The sequence below is a fragment of the Hypanus sabinus genome, chromosome 18 (genome assembly GCF_030144855.1).
Source record: "Hypanus sabinus isolate sHypSab1 chromosome 18, sHypSab1.hap1, whole genome shotgun sequence".
NCBI lineage: Eukaryota > Metazoa > Chordata > Chondrichthyes > Myliobatiformes > Dasyatidae > Hypanus > Hypanus sabinus.
This window is the reverse complement of record NC_082723.1, coordinates 18,957,497-18,977,640: the sequence shown is the minus strand read 5'-3', so window position 1 is coordinate 18,977,640 and position 20,144 is coordinate 18,957,497.

The window sequence follows — 20,144 nt, the reverse complement described above, 5'->3', positions numbered from 1 at the left end:
CTCTCAGGTTGGAGGAACAACACCTCATATTCCGCCTGAGTATCCTCTAACCTGACGGCATGAACATTGATCTCTCTGGTTTCTGATTATTTCCCCCCCCCACCCCTTCTCTCTTTCTCCATTCCCCATTCTGATCCCCCTCTTATCCTTTCTCTTCTCCTCTACTCACCTGCCCACCTGCCCATCACCTCCCCCGGTGCCTCTTCTCCCTGCCTTTCACCCATGGTCCACTTTCCTCTCCTATCAAATTCCTTCTTCATCAGCCCCTTACCTCTTCTACCAGCTCCTCATCTGCAACTCCTCCCCCACCTACCTTTCCCCTCACCTATCACTTGCCAGTTTGTACTCCTTCCCCTCCTCCCACCTTACTTCTTCCTCTGTCTTTTCCAGTCCTGATGGAGGGTCTTGACCCAAAAAGTGAACTGTTTATTCCTCTCCATAGATGCCGTCTGACCTGCTGAGTTCCTGCAGCACTTTATGAGTGTTGCTCAGGATTTTCAGCATCTGCAGAATCTCTTGTGTTATTTTGAAGTAACCTTCAAAATAATGAGTGTGTTTGCTAAGACAGATGCAGCGATATCTCTATTTGGAGCTTGACCAAGGACTTTCCACTGCTATAGCAATGGTGCCAGCTGAATGAATGAAGGACTGCTAATACGAGTATTCAGCCCCCAACCCTCTGTTCACATAAATGAGTATTACAACCAGGGATTTTGATCAATTTAACTGAGATTTTTTATTTGTGCATTACATGCTCCATTTCTCAGAGCAGAGCCCTCAGAAAAACAAAATTGTAAAGCATGAAAAACTAAAAATTCAAAAACTGAAATGCCAGCAGTCCTGAAGTATTCACCCCACTTTGCTCAGTTCCTCATTGAACCACCTCTTGCAGCTATTACAGCCAGCAGTCTTTTTGCACAAATCTCTATTACCTCTGCACAATGTGGTGGAACATAAGAACATAAGAGCATAAGAAATAGGAGCAGGAGTAGGCCATCTGGCCTGTCGAGCCTGCTCCGCCATTCAAATAAGATCATGGCCAATTTGGCCATGAACTCATCTCCACCATCTGCCTTTTCCCCATAACCCCCAATTCCCCTACCATACAAAAATCTATCCAACCTTGAATTAAATATATTTACTGAGATAGCCTCCACTGCTTCATTGGGCAGAGAATTCCATGGATTCACCACTCCCTGGAAAAAGCAGTACCTCCTCATCTTTGGTCCTAAATCTGCTCCCCCAAATCTTGAGGCTATGTCTCCTAGTTCTGGTCTCACCTAACAGTGGAAACAACTTTGCTGCCTTTCTTATCCTTTACATAACTTTATATGTTTCTGTCAGATCTCCTCTCATTCTTCTGAATTCCAGCAAGTACATTTCCAGGTGATTCAATCTCTCCTCATCGTCTAACCACCAAATCTCTGGAATCAACCTGGTGAACCTCCTCTGCACCACCTCCAAAGCCAGTATATCCTTCCTCAAGTATGGAGACCAGAACTGCATGCAGTACTCCAGGTGCAGCCTCACCAGTAACCTGTATAGTTGCAGCATGACCTCCCTGCTCTTAAATTCAATCCCTCTAGCAATGAATGTCAACATTTCATTTGCCTTCTTGATAGCCTGCTGCACCTGCAAACCAATCTTTTGTTATTCTTGCACAAGCACTCCCAAGTCCCTCTGTGCAGCAGCATGCTGCAATTGTTTACCATTTAAATAATAATCTACTCTTCCATCTTTCCTTCCAAAGCGGATGACTTTGCATTTACCAACATTGTTCTCCTTCTGCCAGACCCTTGCCCACTCACTTAACCTATCTGTATCTCTCTGAAGACTTTGCACAATTTGCTTTTCCACTCAATTTAGTATCATCAGCAAACTTAGAAACAGTACACTCAGTCCCCTCTTCCAGTTTTGCCCATTTCTCCTTGCAAATTTGCTCAAGCTCTGCCAGGTTAGTTGGGGAGCAGCAGTGGACAGCAATCTTGAGGTCTTGCCAGAGACGTTCAATCAGATTACAGTCTGGACTATGACTGGGCCGCTCTAGGATATCAATTTTCTTCATTTGAAGCCACTCCATGATTGCTCTGGCAGTGTGTTTTGGGTCGTTGTCCTGCTGAAAGATGAACTTACTGTCCAGTTTAAGATTTCTGGCAGAGGCTAGCAGGGTTTTATCCAGGATCTCTCTGTATTTAGTAGCAATCATCTTCCTATCAATGCTGACCAGGTTTCCAGTCCCCGCTACTGAAAAGCATTCCCATAGCATGTGCTACCTCCACTACAGTTTACAGTTGGAATGGTGTAACCTGGCTGATGCACAATATTACATTCATGCCACATTGTTGAGGCCAAAACCTCCACTTAAGTCTCATCTGACCACAGGACTTTCTCCTACATGTTTATAGTAACCTCTAAGTGAAGTTTTGCAAATCTTTATGGGCAAAGATAAGCTTTTTTTAGCCAGGGCTTCTTCTTTGTCACCCTTCCACAAATACACTTTTTTATGCAAGGACTTAGAGATCATGGAGCCATGAACTTCGTCTCCAGTTGCACCCACTGACTTATGCACCTCACTCAGTGTGACTGTTGGCATCACATTAGCCTCTCTTACAAGTGCTATTCTTTTCCAGCGACTAAATTTAGAGTGGAGATTGGGGGGAGGGTCTGACCAAGGCAGTGTGGCAGTGGTTTAAATTTTTCCCCACTTTTCACAATGGTCTGCGCTGAGCTTCAAGGTATGTTTAGTGTCTTTGAAATGGTCTTGTACCCTGCCCCAGATTTGTGCTTCTCTATTATCATTTCCCTGACTTGTCTTGAAGGCTCTTTTGTCTGTGTTTTAGTTTAGTCTGTTGAAAATCTACCATACTGTTGGACCTCACAGAGAGAGGGGGTATTTATTCCTATAATTCATTGAAAACAGGTGATCCTCCAATTTTCTACATCAACATATTGAATTAGTAAGATAATACGCAGCCGAGGAAAGTTAGCATAGTAATTACAAAGGGGATGAATACATGTTCAGCCTCAATGCTTTGGGTTTTAATTTTTAGTAAATTGTTAACAGGTTTTGGAATTTTTCTTTTGATTTGACATGATGTACAGGATTTTGTAGATCAGCTCAAAAATCCTACTTCAGTGTATTTTAAACTTAGCAAATGAGACAGTAAAATGAGAAAATAGTTCTGGGGTCTGAATACTTCTCAAGACAATTTATGGTACCTCTGCTTACAAAAGGGGGTCCAAATTACCTGGCTAGAGTAAGCAGAAATCACATTTATGAATCCACTTTAGAGGTACTTTGGTCCCCTCTGTTAGGTACAGGAGACACATAAAAGGTTGGCCATGCACTTGGCAGGGAGGAGGAACAATGTCTGTTTCGGAAGGATTACAGTATATGTATAGTCTTCAGTTTGGCATTTAACACCATCATATCCCAAAAACTGGTGGGGAAACTGTCCTCGCTGGGCCTCAAAACCTTCCTCTGCAACTGAATCCTGGACTTCTTAACAGAAAGGCCACAGTCAGTTTGTGTGGGCAGCAATGTCTATAGTCCCATTATGCTGAGCACTGGATGTGTGCTCGGCCCGCTGCTGTTTACACTGCTGACGAATGACTGTGTCACAGAATTCAGCTCAAACCGTGACATCAAGTTTACGGATGACACAACAGTGGTCGGCTTCATCAACAACAATGAAGAGTTGGAGTACAGAGAGGAAGTGGAGTGGCTGGTGGACTGTTGTGAGAACAACCGAATTTGAACATAGAGACCAAGGAAATCATTGTGGACTTCATGAAGGTGCAGATGAACCACCCCCCTCTGCGAATACATGGCTCCTCTGTAGAGAGAGTGAAGTGCACCAAGTTCACATCATGGATGACCTCACCTGACCCCCTAAAATCACTTCTCTGAACAAGAAAGGGCAGCAGCATCTCCACTTCCTTAGGAGATTGAAAAAAGTGAGGCTTCCACCCCTCCCCACCTCCCACATCTTAAATGCATTTTACAGGAGCACCACTGAGAGATCCTGATAATTGCATCTCCATCTGGTCTGGGAACAGCCAAGCATCGGACCAGAAGTCCCTACAAAGGACTGTGAGAACAGCTGAAAGGATCATAGGGGTCTCCCTACCATCCATCAGGGACATTTATCAGGAGCGCTGCGTACGCAGGACCCTTAGTATTATTAAGGATCCCACCCATCCATCCAGCATCCTCTTTGACTTTCTACCATTAGGCAGGAGACTCTGATGCACAGGGACAAGAATGGTCAGGGTGAGAACCAGTTTCTTCCTTCAGGCCATTAGGCTACCGAACTCCCTGTCACATCACATTCAAAATGTCACTGGTTAATCTGTTCAGTAGTTTACAATATTTAATTTATGTACTTTAGTTTGTTTATTTATGTGTAATCCATCTGTTTCGGGTAGATGGAGCTCGACAGCCTGGGAAGGCAGTCCATCTAAGAGAGGGAAAAGTCTGATTTCAAACCTCCGCTGTCTTACGGCCAGGGGAAAGGCCTAGGGAGTAAACCCTGAGGACAAATCCGGAGCTGGAGTCCCTAAGTCAGTCAGACGTTGCCTTGCTTGCCTTGTCAACCTTGCTCTGGTAACTCTGGATACACGGTGTATCGGAAGGATAGGCAGGTAGACAGAGGGGGTGGTGTGGCTTTATTGGTAAGAAGTAATATTAAATCATTAGAAAGAGGTGACATAGGATTGGAAGGTGCAGGATCTTTATGGGTTGAGCTAAGAAATCACAGGGGTAAAAGGACCCCGATGGCAGTTATATATAGGTTTCCTAACATCTGCAGTGATGTGGACTACAAACTACAACAGGAAATAGAAAAGGCTTGCCAGAAGGACAGTGTTATGATAATTGTGGGGGATTTTAACATGAGAGTGAATTAGGAAAATTAGGCTGGCACTGGATCTCAAGAGAGAAAATTTGTAGAATGTCTATGAGATGGCTTTTTAGAACAGCTTGTTGTTGAGCCCACTAGGGGATCGGCTGTACTGGATTGGGTATTGTATAATGAACCAGAGGTGAAGGAACACTTAGGAGGCAGCAATCATAACATGATTGAGTTGGCTGTGAAATTTGAAAAAGAGAAGCTGAAATCCGATGTGTCAGTATTTCAGTGGAATGAAGGAAATTACAGTAGCATGAGAGAGGAACTGGCCAAAGTTGACTGGAAAGGAACACTAGCGGGTAGGACAGCAGAGCAGCAGTGGCTGGAGTTTATGCGAGAAGTGCGGAAGGTGCAAGACAGATATATTCCAAAAAAGAAGAAATTTATAATGGGAAAAGGATGCAAATGTGGCTGACGAGAAGTCAAAGCCAAAGTAAAAGCAAAGGAGAGGGCGTACAAGGAAGCAAAAATTAGTGGGAAGACAGAGGATTGGGAAGTTTTTAAAAGCTTACAAAAGGAAACTAAGAAGGTCATTAAGAGGGAAAAGATGAACTATGAAAGGAAGCTAGCAAATAAATTCAAAGAGGATACTAAAAGCTTTTTCAAGTATATAAAGAGTAAAAGACGGGTGAGAGTAGATATAGGACCAATAGAAAATGATGCTGGAGAAATTGCAATGGGAGATAAGGAGATGGCGGAGGAACTGAACGAGTATTTTTCATCAGTCTTCACTGAGGAAGACATCAGCAGTATACCAGACACTCAAGGGTGTCAGGGAAGAGAAGTGTGCGCAGTCACAATTACGACAGTGAAGCTGAATAGTCTAAGGGTAGATAAATCTCCCGGACCAGATGGAATGCACCCTCGTGTTCTGAAGGAAGTAGCTGTGGAGATTGCAGAGGCATTAGCAATGATCTTTCAAAAGTCGATAGATTCTGGCCTGGTTCCGGAGGACTGGAAGATTGCAAATATCACTCCGCTATTTAAGAAGGGGGCAAGGAAGCAAAAAGGAAATTATAGACCTGTTAACTTGACATCAGTGGTTGGGAAGTTGTTGGAGTCGTTTGTCAAGGATGAGGTTACGGAGTACCTGGAGGCATATGACAAGATAGGCAGAACTCAGCACGGTTTCCTTAAACAAAAATCCTGCCTGACAACCCTATTGCAGTTTTTTGAGGAAATTACAAGTAGGCTAGATAAGGGAGATGCAGTGGATGTTGTGTATTTGAATTTTCAGAAGGCCTTTGACAAGGTGCCACACATGAGATTGCTAAACAAGATAAGAGCCCAGGGAATTACAGGAAAGTTACATACGTGGATAGAGCATTGGCTGATTGGCAGGGAACAGAGTGGGAATAAAGGGATCCCATTCTGGTTGGCTGCTGGTTACCAGTGGTGTTCCACAAGGGTCCGTGTTGGAGCCGCTTCTTTTTACGTTGTATATCAACGATTTGGATTATGGAATATGCTAAGTTTGCTGATGATACAAAGATAGGTTGAGGGGCCGGTAGTGCTGAGGAAAAAGAGAGTCTGCAGAGAGACTTGGATAGATTGGGAGAATGGGCAAAGAAGTGGCAAATGAAATACAATGTTAGAAAGTCTATGGTCATGCACTTTGGTAGAAGAAATAAACGGGAAGACTATTATTTAAATGGGGAGAGAATTCAAAGTTCTGAGATGCAACGGGACTTGGGAGTCCTCATGCAGGATACCCTTAAGGTTAACCTCCAGGTTGAATCGATGGTGATGAAGGTGAATGCAATGTTGGCATTCATTTCTAGAGGAATAGAGTGTAGGAGCAGGGATGTGATGTTGAGGCTCTATAAGGCACTGGTAAGACCTCACTTGGAGTACTGTGTGCAGTTTTGGGCTCCTTATTTAAGAAAGGATGTGCTGACATTGGAGAGGGTTCAGAGAAGATTCACTAGAATGATTCCGGAAATTAGAGAGTTAACTATTGATGAATGTTTTACCGCTCTTGGACTGTACTCCTTGGAATTTAGAAGAATGAGGGGGAACCTCATAGAAACACTTCAAATGTTGAAAGACATAGACGGAGTGGATGTGGCAAAGTTGTTTCCCATGGTGGGGGAGTCTAGTACGAGAGGGCATGACTTAAGGATTGAAGGGCGCCCTTTCAGAACAGAGATGCAAAGAATCTGTGGAATTTGTTGCCACGGGAGGCAGTGGAGGTCAAGCCATTGGGTGTATTTAAGGCAGAGATTGATAGGTATCTGAGTAGCCAGGGCATCAAAGGTTATGGTGAAAAGGGGGGGGGGGTGGGACTAAATAGGAGAATGGATCAGCTCATGATAACATGGTGGAGCAGACTCGAATGGCCGACTTCTGCTCCTATGTCTTATGGTCTATGGTCTAATTCATTTCCATAGATGCTGCCTGGCCTGCTGAGTTCCTCCGGTATTTTGTGTGTCTTGCTTTGGATTACAAAACTTTGCAGATTTTCTTGTGTTAGGGGTATCTTGGAGACTAAATTAGATTACCATTGTGAAGACCTATGGAACAGAGGGAAAAGTAAACTCTTGTAAAGAAAAGGCTTTATGTAGAGTCTTTGAGGTGAAAGTGCTGGGGAGTGTGAAGGCTGATTTATTAAAAAAAGATTAACTCACAATCACTTCAAACTTCAAACAGAATCTTTTCCCTGTATCTATTAGTTAGAAGATACAGCATAAGAGCATCTCCTAGGACATTCTGTTCTGAACAGACTGTCCTCCAGCCTTAAAGAGGCAATGTCCAGTTTGTAAAAATATATTTATTCATTAATTCTTCTCTGAAGTACCACCAGATAAACAACTCAATAAGTAAACTAAAATGTAGAAACTGAAATATCAGAAGTAGGCCATTTGTGTTTACAGGCTTGCTCCTGGCTGATTGTCCATCTCAATATCATCCTCCTTCCCTCTCCCCTGACCCTTAGAAGCATAGAATCATAATGCATTGCAGTACAGAAACAGGCCCTTCAGCCCATCTAATCGGTACTGGCCCCATTTTCTACCTCATCCCATCTACCTGCACCTGGACCATAGCACTCCATACCTTTCTTATCCATGTATCCATCCAAACCTCTCTTAAATATTACACTTGAATCCACATCTTCCACTTGCACTGGCAGCTCGTTCTACACTTGCACATCACTTTGATTGAAAATGTTTCCTTCAGTTTTTCCTAAACTTTTTCAACTTTCACACTAAACATATGACTTCTAATTCTAGTTTCACAGACAAGGATAAAAAGCCTGCATGCATTCACCCTATCCATACCCTCTCATGATTTTGCATATCTTGATAACATCTGCTCTCATTTGATGCATTCTGTGGGTAAAAGTTATTATATGAAAAAAGGATTGGGTAGGGCTATTTCAAAATTGAGGGTTTTAAAGCCAAATTCTATTATAAGCTTATCATTTTCTGAACACAATGCTGGCATCTTGTAGGACACCCAATCCGCCACCATCACCAGCACAGTCTCGCACATACAAAATGCGTAGCAGTTACTTGCCAAGGCTATAATTGGCGTTCCACAATTTCTTGACCTCTAAGCCCCAAAGGTGCATGTAGCAACAAATGGAAAAACTATCACCTGCAAGTCACACCCCATTCAGGCAAAGGAATAAACTTCAGTTCCTTCATCATCACTGGAAATCATCACACAGCAAAATGTGACAGGACCATCAGCAGATTGACTGCAGCAGTTCAGGGAGGCAATTTATCAGCACCTTCCCTAAGGTAATGATGGCTTTGGCAGTGATGCTCATTTGTATGGCCTTTTGTTCTTGGCTACATTATTTTATAGTCTGTGTGTACCTTAATACAATAGACATTGACAAGGCTCAATTATCTATATTTAACAGTGAACATCTGAAGTTGAATCTGAGGCCCTATGTAGGATTTCTATTTAAACAAAATCAGCATTATTTGTCACATACAGTAAACATCAAAACATATGGTGAAATGAGTCATTTGCATCAACAACCAACAGAGTCCAAATATGTGCTGGGTGTCAGCACACTTCCGGCACCAACAGAGCATGCCCACAATTCTCTAATCCTAATGCGCATACCTTTGGAATGTAGGTGGATACTGGTGAACCACACATTCACGGGAGAATGTAAAAACTCCTTACAGACAGTGGCAGGAATTGAACCCCTATCACTGATCACTGTCTCTGTAAAGAGTTACTTTAACCACTACACTACCGTGCTGTCCATGGCATTGTGTTTATAGTATTTTTTTTGTATTATTAATAACTTTTAAGGCGGTGTTTCCTAATGAAGTCTGAACAACATAGGGACACGTTACAGAGGAATACTCCATTCTTTGGGTTCAAGGGTACATAAGAAATATGCAAGGATAGCAAGGGACAAAGTTGGTCCTCTGGAAGATCAGAGTTATTATCTATGCATGGAGATGGAGGGGATCTTAAATGGATATTTTGCATCTCTAATTTACTCAGGAAATGGGCAGAGTCTATAGAAGTGAGATCATGGACAGTATCCAGATTACAGAGGAGGAGTTGTTTGCTGTCTTGAGGTAAAATAGGGTGGATAAATCTCCAGGGCTTGACAAGGTGCTCCCTCAGACCCTGTGGGAGGCAAGTATGAAAATTACCGGGGTCCTAGCAGAGATATTAAAAACATCCTTAACCACGGGTAAGATGCCAGAGGATTGGAAAATAGATAACATTGTTTAGTTCTTTAAGAAAGGGTCTAAGAATAAGCCAGATGAGCCTGTTATCAGTAGTGGATAAGTTATTGGAAGGTATTCTAAGGGACTAGATAGATAAGTACTAGGATAGAGAGGGACTGACAGGGATAGTCGGTATGGCTTTGTGCATGGTAGGTCATGTCTATCCAATCTTATGGAGCTTTTCAAGGATGTTACTAGGAAAGTTGATGAAGGCAAGGCAGTGGATGCTGTCTACATCAACTTTAGCAAGGCATTGACAAGGTCCCGCATGGGAGGTTGGTCAAGAAGGTTCATTCGCTCATCATTCAAGATGCGGTAGTAAATCAGATTAGAAATTGGCTTCGCAGGAGAAGACAGAGTGTACTAGATGGTTGCTTCTCCGATTGGAGGCCTGTGACTAGTGGTGTGCTGCAGGGATTGGTACTGGCTGTGTTGTTATTTGTCATCCATATCAATGATCTGGATGATAAGGTGGTAAACTGGATGCAAATTTACGGATGGGGGTGTAGTGGACAGTGAGGAAGAATATCAAAGCTTGCAACAGGGTCTGGACCATCTGGGAAAATGGGCCGAGAAAGGGCAGATGGAATTTGATGCAGACAAGTGTGAGGTGTTGCACTTGGTTAGGACAAACCAGGGTAGACCGTACACAGTGAGCAGTAGGGCATGAGGAGGGCAGTAAAACAGAGTCACCTGGAAATACAGATCTGTTATTCCTTGAAAGTGGCATCACAAGTAAATAGGGTTGTTAAGAAAACTTTTGGCACACTGGCCCTCATAAATCAAAGTACTGAGTACGGGAGTTGAGATGTTATGTTGAAGTTGTATAAAATATTGGTGAGGCCTAATTTGGAATATTGTCTGCAGTTTGGTCACCTACTTATAGGGAAAATGTCAATAAGATTGAAAGAGTACAGGGAAAATTTACAAGGATATTGTCAGGTCTTGAGGACCTGAGGAATAGGGAAAGGTTGAATAGGTTAGGACTTTATTGCCTAGAATGTAGAAGAATGAGGGGAGATATGATAGAGGTATGCAAAATCATGAGGGGTATAGGATAAGGTAAATGCAAGCAGGCTTCTTCCATGATGGCAGGGTGAGACGATAACTGGAGGTCATGGTTTAAGGGTGAAAGGTGAAATATTTAAGGGGAACATAAGGGGGAATTTCATCACTCAGAAGGCGATGTGATAGTGGAAAGAGCTGCCAGCGGAAGTGGTGGATTTGGCTTCAATTTCAACATTTAAGTGAAATTTGGATAGGTACAAGGATGGTAGGGCTATGGTCCGTGTGCAGGTTGATGAGGGTAGGCAGATTGATAGTTTTGCATGGACTAGATGGGCCAAAGGGCCCATTTCTATGCTCTAGTGTTCTATGACTCCATGACTCTTCAACATAATTCAAAGTTTGTAAATATAAATGGTTTTTACTCATATCTCAAGTTAATCTCTGCTTAATCTTCAGGTTGGAGATATTCCAAGAACTAATTAAATGGGGTCAATCATTCCTTTGTAATGAGTAATTATCAAGTCTATCTGATTTTTTAAAAACATGGTTTGTGTTGTGAATCTACATTCATTTCTGCAATCTATTTGAGACTTTCACTCCAGTCTCTCCTTAAGGAGCTGCCAGCCACTGGTGAAGTTATTTGGGTGCTAATTGCTTTGCAGTTCCACGGTATTATTCTTTGGATATCAATATATCAGTCCAGGAGATATGACTTAAGTGCAGAAAGGTGATCACTGCCTATAGAATCAGTGCAGAATCCAAGGAGAGAACGTCTCTTCTGTAAGACAACTCTTAACGGAAAATAATTCTACGCCTTTACAGAGTGGGCACGTAATTGTCAAAAGAATTTTAAAGTCATTAAACGTGACATGGTGCATCTGGACAAAAAAAAATATAACAACCACATATAATATGAATTTAATTTAGAAAGAGAGGGAAAGAGAAATGTATTTTGATACTTTGCATTTATGCATCTGGAAATCACTAAATGTAGAGAGACCTTATTAACCTTATTAACCTCATCAAAAAGCAAAAGGTCATCAAAAAGCAAACCAAGCACCAGAAGTCATTTTTTTTAAAGGATTGTGGCTGAAAAAGACGGAAGTAGTCGTGGATTTGTATTGGACATTGGTTAGACCACATGAAGAATTCTGTGCATAGGTATGAATCACATGTTATAAAAAGAATACAGAGGCACTGTAAAATGCAAAACTGATTCAAAAGAATGAAACCAGAAGTGAGGATATACTTACCAGGAAAATGCTGATCAAGCTGGAACTTTCTTTAGAAAAGAGAAATCAGAAATGTGTGAAGCCATGATAAAGGTCTTCAAAATTCTGAAAAGGTTTGATATGACACACCAAGATGATGTTCTGAAATATGCTTAATGGTTCTTACATAGATATCCAATTACCTCTTACACACTTCAGTTTTGCATGAAAGCCTTCTGAAGTTGATCAGCTAGAGCCCTTGAGAAATGTAAGTAGGTTACGTTGACAGACCAGATTAAACCCTACTCCTGAAAGAGCTGAGGGAACACTTGATAGATAGCAAGGCCATAAACTAGGCCCAGGTTTGTTATCTGTCAGAGTGGTCACAAAAGCAAATCATAAAGGAGCTTCAAACATTTAAAGTAATTACAATTATAAATAATCTAAAACTGATTTTTATCACCTAAACATAATGAAAACACATAAATAATTTGAAAACAGAGCAGTAAACATAAACATTTATACAAGTATAACTTCTATTTCTCTTATTTTTCTTTCTCTTGGCCAAACAATCTACAAACAGATAAATGGGCTTGCACATTCTATGCCAGATTTAAACCCATCATAGATTTTATGACCAGGTATTCAGTTTAAGTACGAGAAAATGTTATCTACTGTGAACTCAATGGTGAAGGTGGTGTTTAGATTTGCCAGCAAAATTTGTCACCATCTATGGGATTTATACATTTGGGTAGATAAAATTAATTAGCTATATTTGTCACATGTACATTGAAATATACAGTGAAATTCACTGTGTTGTGTCAATGACCAACATAGTCCAAGAATATGCTTGGGGCAGTCTTTCAAATGTCACCATGCTCCTGGTGCTGACATAGCATGCCCACAACATACTATTCGCACCATTCTCAGTTCTGGTTTCATTCATTTGAATCCGTTTTGCAATTTATGTCTTTGAAATGTAGGAGGTGACACTTAACGACCTGCACCTACAGGTACCTACCTCCCAGTCTCCACCCAGCTAACAGGATTCACCGGTCACTCATTACAGACTCATCACCTGCAGCCTATTTAACCATCATTCTCATCCACAGTCTGTGTTCACTCATTGAACCAGCCAGTTGCTCCTTGCTTTCTCTCTCCCTGACTAAAGTTCACCTTGTTTCTTGTTGTGTTTAGTTTCTGCTTTCTCTCGTTTTGTGGCCCCTCATGGGTTGTTATTTTGCTGTCTATTAATAAAGTTATTGTTTACTGCTGAATTGTCTCTGCTGCTGTTCTTTTGGGTCAAGCCTCTTCCACGTTTCCTGACAGGAAGAAAGCTGAGCACCTGGAGAAAACCCATGCAGTTATGGGGAGAACATAAAAACTCCTTATAGACAGTGGCAGAATTGAACCAGAGTTGCTGGAGCTGTATATCGTTACACTAAATGCTATGCCATTCTGCCATATGTACCATATCGTACTGATTTGTGGGGGCTAATGCCCTGAACTCACTATAATCAGAGTAAGAGCCAGGAGTTCACTGTGGATTCAGCAGCTAAAGCAAGCAAGTTCTAGGCTAGTGTCTTCATATTCGAGATTATTTAACTCCAGGGGTCATAAAAATAAGATGCTAACTTATTAAAGCCAAAAGTAAGTTTAAGAATGGAGTTTGTTAGTCATACAGGTTTTTAAATGCAGAATGTACTGCGACAAGATGTACCAGAGGCCAGTAGTACAGGTGTGTACAAGGAGAAGCCAGGTTAGTTTGATGAGGAATGGGACATGTGGACAGGGTGGAGGTGGCCAGTATGGAATGCAAGCTCTGAACTTGGCCTGAGGGCATGAATAGCCATTTGCTATATTATAGTTGCAATGTGAATGAGAATTATGAACATGAAATTTTCAAGAAAATGCATTTACTCCAGAAGTCAGAATCCTTTCAAAAGAAGATAATTGTTAATTGGTTATATTATTTTAATGTCAGGAATAGTGATTTTTTTAAGAGGCTTCCAGTTTTTCAAAGAACTGGGGAGCTGGAGGATTATATGATTGTGGCCTGGAATAACTTGTGTGAATTAGCTTTCATTTTGTGATTTTGCATTCCTGACATGGAGCTTTGATTTTGGTTGTGTGAGGAGTTCTGCCTGGACTGCAAGCTAGGAATATTATTCCTTAAAGGATAAGTAGAGGAAAAAAAAACAAGGATAAAGCTGCTGTAATGCTGACCACATTGTCATTCTAATAACTGTACAAAATCGGAGTGGACAAGTAGTAATATCTGCTAATCTCGTTGCAGTTTACAAACTGGGAAGATGGTAAATGGTTAAATAGGATGGAAACTGCATCTCCCCCCCCCCCCCAGTTTACTATGGCATCATCCCCCTTCCTTTCCAGTCCTGAAAAAGAGTCTCAGCCCAAAAAGTCAACCGTTTATTCATTCAGTAGATACTGCCAAACTTGCTGACTTCATCCAGCATTTTGTGCATGTTGCTTTGGAAATTATTGTTTTTCGAAGTTCGAAGTCCAAGGTACATATATGCAACCTTGAGGTTTGTTTCCTTTTACAGGCAGCTACAAAACAAAGAAATGCAATAGAACCCATTAAAAAAGACTTGCATAATTATGTAACATAGATTGTTATGTAAACTATTTGATAATTATATTACGTAGGGCAAGAGGAACAAACATACACTGTTTTATCACAGCTTGATGTGGTTCCATTTTTGATAATAGCTTATATACCACTTTACCTTATAAATAATTGAGAACCAATACCTTTGGGTGCAGGAGTCTTGGGGTCCACACCACCCAGTTTAGTAACAGTTACTGCACTGCAGCTGTTGTGCTCCTGGACCAGCATCACTTGCCTCAGCACTGAACTGGCTCTAGGGGCTGTAGACTCAGTTTCAGCGACTCTGCAGTTCACATTCCATGTAGTATTTGTCACCTTTTTTAATATTTGTATGATTTGCCCTCTTTACTATATTGGATGTCTGTTGGTCTTTGTTGTGTCTGTGTATTTTGTGGGTTCTATTGCATTTCTTTGTTTTGTGGCTGCCTGCAAGAAGATGAATGTCAAGGTTTTATACACCATACATTGATAATTAATTTATTTTGAACTTTCCACAAATATATTAAGCCAATTTGGAAACTACTTGAATATTTGCTTGTCCCTTAACAATATGAATATTTAACCATAATGGAATCTCGATTTTCAGCATTAATGCTAAAATTGATGATCTACCTCCTGGATTGCTTTGTTTGTATTGTAAAACTTCTATTTAATATTGTACTACAGTTAAATTCAGTTTCAAACATTTATTCATGGTTGTTAAGTCATGAACATAAACTATTTCAGTCCTACTTGTATTTACCCCAAATGCCAATGGAAGATATTGATAAACTAGTAGAAGTAAGTTTACACTCAGTGGCCTCTTTATTAGGTACACCTGTATGGCTCATTAATACAAGTATCTAGTCGTCCATTCATGTGGCAGAAATTCAATGCATAAAAGCATGCAAACATGCTAAAGAGGCTTAATTGTTGTTTAGACCAAACATCAGAAAGGGGAAGAAATGTGATCTAAATGACCGTTGGTACCAGATGGAGTGGTTTGAGTATGAGAATGGTGCAATAACCAAAAAAACGTGTATTCAGCAGCAGCTCTGTGGGCAAAAACAGCAACAGAAGACCACGAACGTACACTCAGTGGCTACTTTATTAGGTAAAGAAGTACCTAATAAAGCGGCCTCTGGACTGAATGCAGCATGTAAATTATTGACTTTCATATCATTTAATAAATCTGATTCTTATTCTGTTTCTGATGGAACTGCATGGCATCTCCACTGTATGAGTTTATGCAGCTATTGGAGGTTCAGTCAAAGCTATTTCATCCATTGGCATACAATGCCTCAGGTGAATTGTGTTATCAGCAATGTGTCAGCAGCAAATGCACTGTAAGTCATACAGTGTCTGCACGCAAACATATATGTTAACCAATGTAAATGCATGTTGAAAATTATATTAGTAAAAGATTACTATAATTTATCAATTAAATGATCAGAATCAGGTTTATTATCACCAGCATATGACGTGAAATTTGTTAACTTAGCAGCAGCAGTTAAATGCAAAGCATAATCTAGCAGTGAGAGAAAAAATAAATAAATAAAATAAACTATAATAATAAATAAACAAGTAAATCAATTACATATATTGAATAGGTTATTTAAAAATGTGCAAAAACAGATATACTATATATTGAAAAAGTGAGGCAGTGTCCAAAGCTTCAAAGTTCATTTAGGAATCGGATGGCAGAGGGGAAGATGCTGTTCCTGAATCGCTGAGTGTGTGCCTTCAGGCTTCTGTATCTCCTACCTGATGGTAACAGTGAGAAAAGTGCATGCCCTGGGTACTGGAGGTCTTTAATAATGGATGCTGCCTTTCTGAGACACTGCTTCCTAACGATGTCCTGGGTACTTTGTCGGCTAGTGCCCAAGATGGAGCTAACTAGATTTACAACCTTCTGTAGCTTCTTTTGGTACTGTGCGGTAGCCCCTCCATACCAGACAGTGATGCAGCCTGTCAGAATGCTCTCCACGGTACAACTATATAAGTTTTTTAGCGTATTTGTTGACATGCCACATTGCCTCAAACTCCTAATAAAGTATAGCCACAGTCTTGCCTTCTTTATGACTATTAAAAGAAGTTTATCTCCTTCCTCTTGCAAAGGACTGTGCAGAAGTAGCAGAAAGAAGGATGTGGCTGTTACTTTCACTTTAATAATGTAATATCTTTGAAAGTACTCTGTTGAGTGTGCTCAACAACATTCAACATCAAGATTAAATTTTCAGAAAAGCTGAAATAATTGTGATCATGAACAACACATGGTACAGGTATGGGAATGTGGGAACAATTAAAGGTAAGATCACACATACAATTTTTAACTTTTACCATCCTGGCAGCAATAAAGGAGTGGTTGGTTTATTCCTCATAAATATCTCAATCAATTAGTTTATAATGAAGCAAGATGTCATGCAGAAATCAGAATCAGGTTTATAATCACTTATTTATATAATTTGTTGTTTTAGTACAGCACACAGTTAAGAGATAAAACTAACTATAAGTTAAACAATACACTCAGTGCTCACTTTTTTAGGTACAGGAGGTAACTAATAAAGTGGCCACTGAATGTATGTTTGTGGACTTCCACTTCAAGGTTCACATGTTGTGCGCTCAGAGATGCTCTTCCGCACAAGACTCTTGTAATTTGAGTTACTGTTGTCTTCCTGTCAGCTTGAAGCAGTCTGACCATTCTCCTCTGACATCTCTCATTAACAAGACATTTTTGCCCACAGAACTGTGCTTACCGTTCTACGCATCATTCTCTGTAAACTCGAGAGACTGTTGTGTGTAAAAATCCCAGGAGATCGGCAGCTTCTCTGATAGTCAAACCACCCCGTATAGCACCAAGACCGTAAGACAAAGGAGCAGAACTGGGCCTTTCAACCCATCGAGTCCGCTCCACCATTTCATCATTTCTGATCTTGGATCCCATTCAACCCCATACACCTGCCCTCTCACCATATCCCTTGATGTTCTGACCAATCAGGAAACTATCAACTTCTGCTTTAAATATACCCACAGTCTTGGCCTCTACCACAGTCTGTGGCAGAGCTTTCCACAGATCACCACGTTTTTGCGAAAAAAAATCCTCCTTATTTCTGTTCTAAAAGGTCACCCCTCAATTTTGAGGCTGTGCCCTCTAGTTCTGGATGCCCCCACCGGAGGGAACATCCTCTCCACATCCATCTTATCTAGTCCTTTCGACACTCAGTAGGTATCAGTGAGATCCCCACTCATCCTTCTAAATTCCAGTGAGTACAGGCCCAAAGCTGCTGAATGCTCCTCATGTGTTAACCCCCTTCATTCCTGGAATCATCCTCATGAACCTCCTCTAGACCCTCTCCATTGACAACACATCCTTTCTGAGATAAGGGGCCCAAAACTGTTGACAATACTCTAAATGCAGCCTGTTTAGTGTCTTATAAAGCCTCACATCATCTCCTTGTTTTTATATTTTATTCCCCTTGAAACAAATGCCAATATAACATTTGGCTTCTTTACCACAGACTCAACATGTGAATTAATCTTCTGGGAGTCTTGCATGAGGACTAAGTTCCTTTGCAGCTTTGATGTTTGTGTTCTTTCTCCATTTAGATAATAGTCCACACTATTGTTCCTTTTACCAAAATGTATTACTGTACATTTCCCAACACTGTATTCCATCTGCCACTTTTTTGCCCATTCTTCCAATTTGTCTAAGTCCTGCTGCAATTGCATTGCTTCCTCAGCACTACCTACCCCTATCTATCTTTGTATCATCCACAAATTTTGCCACAAAGCCATCAATTCCACTATCTAAATCATTGACAAACAATGTAAAAAGTAGTGGTCGCAATACTGACCCCTGAGGAACACCACTGGCAGCCAACCAGAAAAAGCCCCATTTATTCCCACTCCCTGCCTCCTGCCAGTCAGCCATTCCTCTATCCATGCCAGTATCTTTCCTGTAGTACTACAGGATTTTATCTTAAGCAGCCTCATGTGAAGCACTTCATCAAATGCCTTCTGAAAATCTAAGTAAGTGACATCCACTGCCTCTCCATTGTCCAGCCTGCTTGTTATTTCCTTGAAGAATTCTAACAGATTTGTCAGGCAAGATTTCTTTTTAAGCATGCTGACTTATTTTATCATTAGTCTCTAAGTACCCGAAACCTAGTCCTTAATAATGGACTCCATCCAACCTTTTCCCGGCCGCTGAGGTTAGGCTAATGATCAGCAATCATTCCACAGTCAAAGTCACTTAGATGACATTTCTTCTCCATTCTGATGTTTGGTCTGAACAACAACTGAACCTCTTGACCATGTCTGCATGCTTTATGCACTGAATTGCTGCTACATGATTGGCTGATTAGATATGTACATTAATGAGCTGATGTACAAGTGTACCTAATAGACTGTCCACTGTGTGTAAATTACAAAATAAATAATGCAAGAAAAAAGGAAGAACAAGGTAGGGTTCATGGACAGTTCAGAAATCTGATGGCAGGGGGAAAGAACCTGTCCTCTAGTTGTTGTGGCGCTTCAGGCTCCTGTACCTCCTCCGATGGTAGTAATGAGAATATGGCATGCGTTGGAGGTAAGATTCCTTAGTGATCAATGCCACCTTCTTGAGGCACTACCTCTTGAAGACACCCTTGATGAGAGGAGGGGTGTTCCCATAATAAATCTGAATGAGTTTACTACTCCCTCAGCTTTTTGCAATCCTGAGCATTGGAGCTTCCTTACCAATCAAAATATTTGCCACTGTACATTCATCAAAATTTGAAAGTGTGTTTGCCCCCTCAAGATCCTAGAGCTATTGGTTTGCTTTCTTCATGGTTGCATCGATGTGTTGGGCATCTTCCAAAAGATCTTTCAAAATGTTGATGCCCAGGAACTTGAAGCTCCTCACCCATCAATGAGGATTGAAGTGTGTCCTCCCAACTTGCTCTTTCCTGCGCCCACAGTCAGCTCCTTGGTCTTGCTGATTCTGAGTGGAAGGTTTGTTGTTGCAACACCACTCAACCAGCTGATCTTTCACACCCCGTATGCCTCTTCGTCACCATCTGAGACTTTACTATAGTGTCATTTGCGAATTTATAGATGTATTTAAGCTTAGCCACACAGCCATGTGTGTAGAGAGAGTAGAGCAGTGGGTTAAGCACACATCCTTGAGGGTGTGCCAGTGTTAATTATCAGTGAAGGAGGAGATGTTATTTCTGACCCACACTGATATGGTCTCCTGACATTAAAGTTGAGTATTCAGTTGCAGAGGGACTTACAGAGAACCAGGTTTTGGAGCTTTATGATGAGTATTGAGGGGGGTGACGGTGTAATCACCTGGCTGTGATAATTCAATAGCAGCATGACATATTGTATGTTTAACTCTTTTCTGGGTGGTCTAAAGCAGAGTGGAGAGCCAGTGAGTTTGCATCTGCTGTAGACCTGTTGTGGCGATAGACAAGTCGCAGCAGGTACAGGTCCTTACTTAGGCAGGGTTAATTCTAGCCATAACCATCATCCCAAAACATTTAATCACCGTAGATGTTAGTGCTACTGAGAGATAGTCATTGAGGCAGCTCACCCTGCTCTTCTTGGACACCAGTATGACTGGTGTCTTTTTTAAGAAGGTGGGAGCCTCAGACCTTAGCAGTAAGAGGTTGAAGATGCCCCTGAACACTCCAGCTAATTGGTCAGCAAAGATTTTCAG